Source organism: Eschscholzia californica, unplaced genomic scaffold (assembly GCF_041429995.1).
Source record: "Eschscholzia californica isolate CP2 unplaced genomic scaffold, dmEscCali1.0.p SCAF_1, whole genome shotgun sequence".
Classification (NCBI taxonomy): domain Eukaryota; kingdom Viridiplantae; phylum Streptophyta; class Magnoliopsida; order Ranunculales; family Papaveraceae; genus Eschscholzia; species Eschscholzia californica.
In genome coordinates this window covers 84,478,851-84,491,352 of record NW_028238198.1, presented here as the reverse complement: position 1 = coordinate 84,491,352, position 12,502 = coordinate 84,478,851, and the positions used below count along the sequence as shown (strand labels likewise).

The window sequence follows — 12,502 nt, the reverse complement described above, 5'->3', positions numbered from 1 at the left end:
ACTCAAGAAGCATCAGTGTTTAGTTTTACAAACGGGGGTTGGTGTGGGATGTCTGATACGTGTAAGAATGACCATAGGTATTGCGATCTATTAATTAGGAGTAAACCAAATTTATATAGGTCTAGGGTTTCCTAAGCTTAGTCCCTCTTTATCTTAGTCCTCTTTATAAAATGAAATACTTATAAATATTTATTAATATTTATAAAATAAGATTTTATATAAAATTTATAATATTATATATTTTTTATAAAAAATATTATATAAGATAATCTTTTTATAAAATAAAGACTGTTTAAAATTTTTATAAAATAAAAGATTTTATAAGAAATAGATAAAATAATATTCTATAAAACATTTTAACATATTATTTTATAAAATAAAGACTTGACAAAATAAGATCCTGACAAATCTTTAAGTATAAACATAAAACATCAAAAAAAATCTCACCAGTTCCCTATGTCGTGATTGTCTTCTTCATGATGAAATGGTTCTTTATCTTAATTGAAATATTCTAGTTTAATGGTATTGACTTCAAATTCATAGAAGTGATCGGTATAATCAACAAACTCAATAGAGGGTTTGAAGTCATCCTTGCCATCAGACAACTCAATATCTGGGTTGAAGTAAATTTGCGAGTAAAACAATCTTTGGTTATCACAATTTATAAAATAAAGACTATTTAAAAAAGTTTATAAAATAATAGATTTTATAAGAAATAGATAAAATAAGATTTTATTAAACATTTATAACATATTATTTTATAAAATAAAGACTTAAAAGATGACAATAGCAAAGTTTTATATGACACAGAAAAGAACTACAATTTCCAAGCTAGGTGAAGCTAAAAATTATTTAGTGTCGTGTGTCAGTAGTTTAATTTTACTGAATTCTAAAATTTACTTGAAGCAAAAATCAAGAGATAATTCCATTTAGATTCTTTCTAGTGTCTGAATTATTTATTTGAACTTTAGTTATTTATATGAATACATGAAGCTTCTTCAAAATCTTAATGTCTCTTTATAATATAAGCTATGAATTTGGTCAGCGATCTTTTATTAATCTTTTGTTTGTACAAGTAAGCTTTGAAGAACTAACCTTTCCGACTGAGGTTTATCCCGTATCCTAAATGTGTATTAAGTAGCCGAGTGAGTTCAGTAATACCCAAGTCAGAGTTCTGATATTGCTCACTATCACAAACACTACTTAAGGAATTGAGGGTCGGCCTTATTCTTGACTATAGGATAAACAAGTTGTCTATGTTAGGTTAATATATTGTGTGGTACTATTAGCAATTTAGCAATGGCCCTTGAAGAAAGTAAAAGATTAGGTTTATAAGTTGTACCTGTCTCTGAGTGAAAAAGTGTAAACAGTTTCAGACTTGTCTGCTTTAGTCTCCCAATCTGAAATGTCAGTGGCTTCGGCTCCATAAGGTAGTTTCAGACATACTAAAAGCTTTTTTGTTTCTTATTATTTTTTACTGGTTTATCAATGCTTTGTTCACTCCCATATAGTGGAACTCCAAACTCCACTTTTACGCATAGTTGACTAACTATTGTATAACAAGGCAGACCTCAACCCTCAACCCTCAAATCATACTATCATAGTCACATTGTCATAGTTGTCGAACTTGTTGTTGAAATAGGGTGTGAAAGCGAATACATTTTACAGTGAGATTATAAAATTTTAGTTTTTAAAATGTCAAGCATTTGAAGCAGGTTGTGATCTTCCACACTCAATGTACAACTCCGATGCTCTTTTGTAGAAATCAGAAACTTCGTTCCAGCTGCTTAGCTCCTTTGCCACAACATCAACGGACTCCATATGCGAACTTGTGAAGGATTCAGATATGAACTATTTATACTCCGAACATGCAAACATATCATAGAAACGTAAAGTATATATAAAATCCCAAACAAGACCTGCATATAATTTTTGTTTCATTGAATCAAGATGTTATTCGGATAGGCCTTAACAAAAAAATAAAAAATGAACGGGAACTAGTAAATTGGATAAGACCATAAGAGCAATAGATATCAGCTTTTCAGTTGTTAGCCAACTCTCACATAAAGGTTAAAGCATTTAAGCAAAGTCACATCCCTTGCCTTCTCTCGGGACTTTTAAAGTCAAGCTCCCGGACAGAGCCCAATCCAAGGAAAGACAAAGCTGCCACATGATATTTATACTATAAAATAGGGCAAAAAATGAGAGAATAATCGCAAGACAGAGCTCAATACAAAACATACTGCGTTGACAAAATCCAAGTTCCAGTACTTATTGCCCATTCTCATTCATAGGTTATAAAGAGGCAAAGTGACAAAAAGTTCCAAGTTTCCAACTCCTCCACTCTTATAATATATATATGAGAAGGAGTAACAGATAACAATGTCATATTATTTTACATAGTTTCAAGCAAAGGAGTATCTCTCACAAAACCATAACTTCAACAATAGATATCGGCTTTTCAGTTGTTAGCCAACAAAAATTGCACATCACCCTTAGGTTTCCATAACTTTTTTTTTTTTTGATGAGATAGGTTTCCATAACTTAAGCAAGGTATCTCTCACAAAACCAAAATCAAGACGTCTACCAACAAAAGTACCAATAACAAGTCGCTCACAAAATTTAATATGTGAATCTATAGAAGGATGAATCGAAGCACATACCTTACCATCATTGCCAGAAGGAGGTATAAACTTAAGCTTTTCTCGACCCGGGACCTCTTTTTTAGCAAAAAGGCTAGCCCGATTAGGTTTTCCTTGCATATCAGCCCTTGAAGTATCTCCCAATGTAATTTAGGGTTTATGTCCTATAAACTATCATAGAAAAAATATCCAAAAAATCAAAATTCCAACCCTAACTGTCTTCACACGAACTCGTTGGGTAGATTTCAATGTAATTTAGGGTTTATAAACTATCATAGGAAAATAAACCAAAATTCCAACCCAGATTAGAAAGAGATACCTGTGTGTAAGAAGATCGAAATGGAAACTGAACAAACAAACATTTTGTAAGGAGACGAAATGGAAACTGAAAAAAACCCTAATAATATCAGGGGAACAGTTTTATTCATTGGAATTCAGTATTGATTTGTAAAAAACAAAAAAGAAAAACATGAAAAGACAATATAACCCTCCCTCTAACAGATGACGCCACTCACCAAGACCCATTCAGCACCATCCAATCTTCAACATTACCGGCGCCACCCCTTCCCTCCCCCCCAATTCAGTAAAAAAACAAAAGAAGATGAAGAAGAAAAAGACTAAAAATTTGGGAGAATTAGTGAAACCCCCCAACTTTGATAATGCCTTTACTGAAATCCCCCACTTTAATTAGTAATTACTGAAACCCCCCAACTTCGTTAGATTTAACTTTGATATTTTAAAACGTTTTACCCCATTTCTGAAATCCCAATTTTATTAGTAATTACTGAAACCTCCCAACTATTTGAAATGAATAGAGAAGATGTAAATGGAGGGCCAAGATGACTCAAAATTCATATGAGATGACAATTTCAGTCATACTAGACCCTATCAAATTGCAACCATGCACAACCACCCAAACCCTATCACATGTATATGCAACCATTGGTCATATTTTATATGATGGGATTCTCTGAACTACTAGTGATCAATTTCAGTCATACTACCCTATCAATTTCAGTCATACTAGGGTTTTGGTGGTTCAGAGAATCCAACAACACACATATTCATCAAAGTCCAATACCTCATTCATGCATTCAATTCAATTGACACCTATACCTCATTTAACTGAAACATGGCAGCCATGTCCCTTTGTCATTCTCACTATATAAATCTCATCATCACTCAATTCCTTCTTCATATTCATAATTCAATCCTACTTAATTAACAACAAGTTTGATTAGCAAATCAAAGCTTTCTTAATCAACAATGGCGTCAGGAGGAGACCAACAATTCCCACCACAAAGCCAGAAGACACAACCAAGGAAAGAACATATCATGAATCCTACCCCTCAAGCTTCTCACCCTCATTATTCCCCTTCTAACAAACTCAATGACCATCATCAAAGTCCAATATCTCTCAAATTTAATAAGTTAATAACCTTCAGTCTATCTCTAAGGTAAAAACCACCATGATCACATGATCACCAATTGGTAAGAAAATATCACTTTCTAATATAGACTCACTTCAATCATATGAAGCCATTGATGAAATTAAAAAGGCGAGAAAAATTTCCCAAATGCTATTTCTTGTGTTGATATTGTAATCATGGCTTCTAGAGATGTTGTCTTTTTGGTAAGAACATTAAACCTAGATTGGAGATGTGCGATTTTTGTTGAAAAACTTTCAATCCTTTTCATGGAGGTAAAAGGGTTGGAGATGTGCGATTGTGCGATTTTTGTTGAGGCAGTGAGGGAGAAGAGAACTACTGATATATGCGCCCCTTATTTAGCATCCGGCGCCCCATTTTCATGTATTTTTTCTGGTCGGGTTTTAGTAAATGGTTTTGTAGTCATTTCACTCTCTCTAACGGCACAAAACCGTTTAATTTAACGAAGTTGGGGGTTTTAGTAATTACTAATTAAAGTGGGGGTTTCAGTAAAGACATTATCAAAGTTGGGGGGTTTCAGTAATTCTCCCTAAAAATTTTGCAGTAGCAATTGCCCTTATACCCTAATTAGCTATTGCCCTTAGTGCCACCCCCAAAACCCGGCTCCAATATCATGGTTAAAGATATCCCAGATTTATGTGTTGTTATTAATTGGTCCAAAATCACCATTCTTAAATGATTCACCACCCTCATCAAGATTATATGGGGCTTCTTCACCTCAGCAAAGTCGATTGGATCATCAAATTTAATAGTATATGGTTCTTGATTCTTAAACGATTCACCACCCTCAGCAAGATTATATGGTTTTTGATTCTTAAAAGATTCACCACCCTCATCAAGATTATATGTAAATGATTCACCACCCTCAGCAAAGTCGATTGGATCATCAAACTTAATAGTATATGGTTCTTGATTCTTAAACGATTCACCACCCTCATCAAGATTATATGTAAATGATTCACCACCCTCAGCAAGATTATATGGTTTTTGATTCTTAAAAGATTCACCACCCTCATCAAGATTATATGTAAATGATTCACCATCGGCAAAGTCAATTGGATCATCAAACTTAATAGTATATGGTTCTTGATTCTTAAATGATTCACCACCCTCATCAAAATTATATGTAAATGATTCACCACCCTCATCAAGATTATATGGTTTTTGATTCTTAAAAGATTCACCACCCTCATCAAGATTATATGTAAATGATTCACCACCGTCAGCAAAGTCGATTGGATCATCAAACTTAATAGTATATGGTTCTTGATTCTTAAATGATTCACCACCTCATCAAGATTATATGTAAATGATTCACCACCCTCATTAAGATTATATGGTTTTTGATTCTTAAAAGATTCACCACCCTCATCAAGATTTATGTAAATGATTCACCACCCTTAGCAAGATTATATGGTTTTTGATTCTTAAAAGATTGACCACCCTCATCAAGATTATATGTAAATGATTCACCACCCTCAGAAAGATTATATGATTTTTGATTCTTAAAAGATTCACCACCCTCATCAAGATTATATGTAAATGATTCACCACCCTCAGCAAAGTAGATTGGATCATCAAACTTAATAGTATATGGTTCTTGATTCTTAAACGAGTCACCACCCTCATCAAGATTATATGTAAATGATTCACCACCCTCAACAAAGTCGATTGGATCATCAAACTTAATAGTATCTGGTTTGCATTCAAGGTTTTTAACACTATCAGTTTTATCATTTGGGAAATAATTCTCTGGATCAGCAAATTCATTGAAGTCATGGTTATAATCAGCAAATTCTTCTTCTTCTTGGTTAACTTCCACCGCTTGTTTTGACATTTTTGGTACTGATGAACAGAGATAACAGAGACGGATTTTAGAGATAGATGGAATTTAGAGAGGGAGAGAGAGGGCTTAGAGAGAGAGAATGAAAATGGTTGTGATTAAAGGAGAGTATAGAGAGAGAGAAAACGAGTTCCAGGACTGAAAATGGTTGTGATTGGAGAGTTTAGAGAGAGAGAGAGTGAGTTGGACTGAAAATGGATGTGATTAAAAGATGAGTTTTTAATTACTATTTATAGGCTAAACTGAATGTTTATAACAGAAAGAACAAAATGTGTTTCAACTTGTGGTCTTTTAATCAACGGGATAGATTGTCTGATCCCCGTGATCGAAAGTTATAACTCGTCAGATGACTGCGCGTGTATTCAAAACGGGATAATAATCAGAAACTTCGTTCCAGCTGCTTAGCTCCTTTGCCACAACATCAACGGACTCCATATGCTTAGCCGCATCACAAGGACTATCGAACTTGTGAAGGATTTAGATATGAACTATTTATACTCCGAACATGCAAACATATCATAGAAACGTAAAGTATATATAAAATCCCAAACAAGACTTGCATATAATTTTTGTTTCATTGAATCAAGATGTTATTCGGATAGGCCTTAACAAAAAAATAAAAAATGAACGGGAACTAATAAATTGGATAAGACCATAAGAGCAATAGATATCAGCTTTTCAGTTGTTAGCCAACTCTCACATAAAGGTTAAAGCATTTAAGCAAAGTCACATCCCTTGCCTTCTCTCGGGACTTTTAAAGTCAAGCTCCCGGACAGAGCCCAATCCAGGGAAAGACAAAGCTGGCACATGATATTTATACTATAAAATAGGGCAGAAAATGAGAGAATAATCGCAAGTCAGAGCTCAATACAAAACATACTGCGTTGACAAAATCCAAGTTCCAGTACTTATTGCCCATTCTCATTCATAGGTTATAAAGAGGCAAAGTGACAAAAAGTTCCAAGTTTCCAACTCCACCACTCTTATAATATATCTAAGCGAAGGAGTAACAGATAACAATGTCATATTATTTTACATAGTTTCAAGCAAAGGAGTATCTCTCACAAAACCATAACTTAAGCAATAGATATCGGCTTTTCAGTTGTTAGCCAATAAAAATTGCACATCACCCTTAGGTTTCCATAACTTAAGCTAGGTATCTCTCACAAAACCAAAATCAAGACGTCTACCAACAAAAGTACCAATAACAAATCGCTCACAAAATTTAATATGTGAGTCTTTAGAAGGAGGAATCGAAGCACATACCTTACCATCATTGCGGGAAGGAGGTATAAACTTAAGCTTTTCTCGACCCGTGACCTCTTTTTTAGCAAAAAGGCTAGCCCAATTAGTTTTTCCTTGCATATCAGCCCTTGAAGTATCTCCCAACGTATTGGCAGATTGAACATTAGCCCCTGAAGTAACTCCAGAACCTGTTCCAGATTGACTTTTAACCCCTGAAGTAACTCCAGAACCAAAACCACATTTCAAATTAGCCCCTGGACTAAATGTAGCAAAATTCCCATTCCGAACATTAGTTTTTGAGCTAACTCTAGTACTTTCGGCTAAACGAGAATTGGTTCCTAATAAGAAATTGGACATGTTTGATCCCTGATAAGTTAACATTACTTTGCAGTAGAAATAGACTTCGCAATATGACTTGGAAGCACATGCCCCTTCCGGTCGAAATGTGACGCCCCGTGTCTAAAAAAAGACACGACCACGCCCCGGCAATTCACGACGAGACAAAAATCCGGCAGAGTCTCCTCTATAAATCGAATCGGTCGTACTTGTAAAACCTGTCATGCAAACCATACATTCGCATATACAAGAAATAAACTATCGAGTGGAAGCTAAAAAAACTCAACTCAGTTTCGGGTCGAAACCTGAACCACCAAAAAAAGCTACAAAAGCCGCATAAACATCTATACAACTCATAAACGACTTTAAGTGTTATATATATACATAATCCAGTTTGGTTCTGCAATAACAACATAACTTTAAAATAACGAAAAACCAAAGAAAACGGCGTAACACTGCTAGCCTTGTCAAACACTATCACCGGCTGGAACACACACTCCGCCTCGAGGCTACGATCAAACACCTGCAAACTAACAACTGGTAGGGGGTTAGTACTCACCGACACGAGTTATTCTGGTAGAAGACCAATCCAAAACCCGTCACGTTTTCAAAAGTTCATTTAATAAGTTATAAACATCGTGACAGCAAAACGACTTATCAAACCAGTTACAATATATACTATTTACAAAACTATTTTTCTCAATCTAGCAAGAGCCATGACTACCTGATACCAAGTTAAGAGGATTATCATCATGTTTGAAAGAATACCCAAGAGACAATTTAATATCATCAGCACCATCTTTATGTTCTTCTTTTTCAAGAGCCATGACTACCTAATACCAAGTTATGAGGTTTATCATCATGTTTGAAAGAACACCCAAGAGACAATTTAATATCATCAACACCATCTTTATGTTCTTCTTTTTCAAGAACCATAAGATGACTACTGATACCAAGTTATGAAGATTATCATCATGTTTGAAAGAATACCCAAGAGATAATTTAATATCATCAGCACCATCTTTATGTTCTTCTTTTACAAGAGCCATAAGATAACTACCTGATACCAAGTTATGATGATTATCATTATGTTTTAAAGAATACCCAAGAGGCAATTTAATATCATCAGCACCATCTTTATGTACTTCTTTTTCAAGATCCATAAGATGACTACCTGATACCAAGTTATGAGGATTATCATCATGTTTGAAAGAATATCCAAGAGACAATTTAATATCATAAGCACCATCTTTATGTTCTTCTTTTTCAAGAGCCATAAGATGACTACCTGATACCAAGTTATGAGGATTATCATCATGTTTTAAAGAATACTTAAGAGACAATTTAGTATTATCAACACCATCTTTATGTTCTTCTTTTTTAAGAGCCATAAGATGACTACCTGATATCAAGTTAAGGGGATTATCATCATGTTTGAAAGAATACCCAAGAGACAATTTAATATCATCAGCATCGTCATGAAGGGGTTAAGTCTCCACTCTTAAATCACCAATATTTTCTGAAATCGCTCTGAAATCACCAATATCAACCACAGGTTTTTTTGACATTTTTGATATTGAATAGAGAGAACAGAGATGGAATTTAGAGAGTGATGGAATTTAGAGAGTGATTGGGCTTTCAGATTTTAAAGAGAGAGAATGAGTTGTTGGACTGAAAGTGGTTGTGATTGAAGGAGGCGTTCTTTATATTTATAGGCTAAACTGAATATTTGTAACAGTACCAACTTGTGCTTTTTTAATCTAAACAATCAACGGTGTATATCGTCGATCCGGGTGATCTAAAATTATAACTCGTCAGATGCCCACGCTTGGCATATTTCTCTCTCCACGAAAACCACTTTTGATGATTAAAGTCCCACTTAATTACGTCATCCTCACAAGTTAGTACTCCCACTATTACACGTGTCACTTCTCTCTCATGATTCACCTCTCTACTTTCTCTCTCACCATCTTTATGTTCTTCTTTTTCAAGAGCCATGACTACCTGATACCAAGTTATGAGGTTTATCATCATGTTTGAAAGAACACCCAAGAGACAATTTAATATCATCAACACCATCTTTATGTTCTTCTTTTTCAAGAACCATAAGTGACTACTGATACCAAGTTATGAGGATTATCATCATGTTTGAAAGAATACCCAAGAGACAATTTAATATCATCAGCACCATCTTTATGTTCTTCTTTTACAAGAGTCATAAGATGACTACCTGATACCAAGTTATGATGATTATCATTATGTTTGAAAGAATATCCAAGAGACAATTTAATATCATCAGCACCATCTTTATGCACTTCTTTTTCAAGAGCCATAAGATGACTACCTGATACCAAGTTATGAGGATTATCATCATGTTTGAAAGAATACCCAAGAGACAATTTAATATCATCAGCACCATCTTTATGTTTTTGTTTTTCAAGAGCCATAAGATGTCTAACTGATACCAAGTTACGAGGATTATCATCATGTTTTAAAGAATACCCAAGAGACAATTTAATATCATCAGCACCATCTTTATGTTCTTCTTTTTCAAGAACCATAAGTGACTACCTGATATAAAGTTAAGGGGATTATTATCATGTTTGAAAGAATACTGAAGAGACAATTTAATATCATTAGCTTCATTAGCAAAATTACTCATCTATATATATATAGATGCTAATGATAGATGCTAATGAAGGTGGAGAACATAAAGATGCTAATGATAGATGCCAAGAGAAAATTACTCATCATTAGCTTCATCTATACTCAAAATTGCAGCAAAATTACTCATCTATATATATATATATATATATATATATATATATATATAGATGAGTAATTTTGCTGCAATTTTGAGTATAGATGAATAATGCAAAGGGATTGGCCTTTAACATTTGCTATATATATATATATATATATATATATCTTTTGCTTGATCTTCGTATTTGAGTTTCAGTGGAGAACTTTATTTAATCTTTTTCATAAATACACCATCTAAATGGACATAATATATGGTGTTCTTCTTAGTGAAGGAGGAGGAAGGAGAGGAGATAGTATCAGTTTTGTTTTGGAAGAACAAGATGGAAGAAGCAAATGAAGGTGAACGTCACCCACATTAAAACCGATGCTTAGAGAGAACTCGGGTCAATTGTCATTGACCCGAATCAATAAAATTTTCGGATGCTAACATCCTTTTGACCCGGTGCCTTTAGAAGCACCCTTTTGCTAATTCACTTCTCTCCTTTCTCTATCATCACTTCTCTCCTTTCTCTCTTTCTCTTAAACTATACTAGACATCTAAACCATATGATTTGACCATAATAACCCTAAAATAAAATAGACCGTTAGGGGTCTCTAATTTGCAATAAAAATTTAGAAGAAAATTTTAATCATTTGACCCAACAACTCTAAAACAGTTAGAGTTAGATTAGGAGCCTGAACTTAAATGACTAGTAAGTTAGAGGGTTATTCTGAGTTAACACAAGAGTTACTTGTAATGAAGTAAAAATGGTCCCCTTATATTCTAAGCTTCCACCAAAATCCACTCCCCCCTCCTGTCTTTGTCTCCCTCTCTTTCTCTCTCGATTTTCTTTTAAATTCTTCAACAAAACTTTAAAATCGATTATTGAAGATAGAAGAAGGTATGATAAACAAATTTCGATCTTCAGTTCTCATTATATAGAAAGATTGAGTATTTAATCTCAACAATCAGACACGATAACATGAGAATCTTATCTTTCTAGCTTTTCTTCTCAATAATTTCTCTTTTTTTTTGTTTCAATTTCGAAGAATCCAACAAATTTTGAAACCTTCTAAATCCAAAAAATTGATTTCGAAAATGTATGTACAATTTCATTTCCCTCATTTGAATTAGAGTCGACATTTCATTTTTTGGACCTAGACATTATATTTCTAGTTACTAGATTATCGTTCTCCTCTTTTAACAAACAAAAAAAAAAAAGATTATCGTTCTCCATTTCAACAAAAAAAAAATAGTTTATTGTTCTACACTGTGAGGCCTATGTACTGATGCAGATACCGACTGACAAAACAACTAAATTGAAACGGATTAAAATACCAATCATTTTATAACGAGTTCTGAAAAAAACATCTTATAAAGAGTTGTAAAAAAAACATTTTATAAGGAATCCACATAAACTTTATGCTTCTAAATTATAATTTCATTACCCTCCCAACTTAGGTTATTAAAATACCAAACATTTTATAAGGAATTACACAAACTTTATGCTTATAAATTAGAGTTATTTCCATTTTGGCCCCTACTTTGTGACCAACTTCTTGTCTGTCCCTTACTTTTTATAAATCCAAATTTGACCTTCTATTTTAATGTAAATGTCATAAATATTCTTCCTATAATTATTTTTTCAAAATAAAATTATTAAAAAATATCTCATAAAAAATTATTTTATAGGAAGGGTATTTGTGCCATTTATAGAAAGTGAGGTGGAGAGAGAGAGAGAGAGGCCAAAAAGGGTAATTTAAAAAAATTAGTAGGGTAGTTTAATTTTGCAAAAATATTTATAGGAGGGGTATTTATAACATTTACATTAAAACAGGGGCTAAATTTGAATTTATGAAAATTAGGGAGCCAAAAAGAAAGATGGTCACAAAGTAAGGGGCCAAAATGGAAATAACTCTATAAATTATAATTTCATTATCCTCCTAACTTAGGTTATTAACCCTTTCAACCGATAAAAAAAGTTAGGTTATTAACTTAGAATTGAAATCTTCAGTGGATCAGACTAAAAAAAGATAGCAATCTTGAGTGGGTATACCAGGGTGACCTTTTCGATTTGACTATAATTTTACAATTTTTATTTGTTGATTGTCGAGGTTGGAAGTTGAGTTAAATGTGGGGGTGTATCTAAAGGCGACTCCCAAATTGCTGTAAGCGCCTCCCAAAGGGTTTGACCCACGGTCAAATCCCGACAGCTGAAGGCGCCTCCCGTTCCGGGTGATCAGTC

The 12,502-nt window shown here is 33.7% G+C and overlaps 1 long non-coding RNA gene across 2 annotated transcripts; it reads right to left on the bottom strand.

The window, feature by feature from the left end:
- Positions 1–1,552: 1,552 nt before the first annotated feature.
- Positions 1,553–3,210, bottom strand: LOC147570287 (uncharacterized). Of its 2 annotated transcripts, XR_015239092.1 has the most exons (4): positions 3,158–3,210; positions 2,962–3,027; positions 2,664–2,813; positions 1,553–1,919 (listed from the first exon to the last, which is right to left on the bottom strand). It is a non-coding gene; the product is annotated as an uncharacterized LOC147570287 (long non-coding RNA). The 2 variants fall into 2 exon arrangements; XR_015239086.1 differs by lacking the exon at positions 3,158–3,210 and having other exon boundaries at positions 2,962–3,144.
- Positions 3,211–12,502: the final 9,292 nt, after the last annotated feature.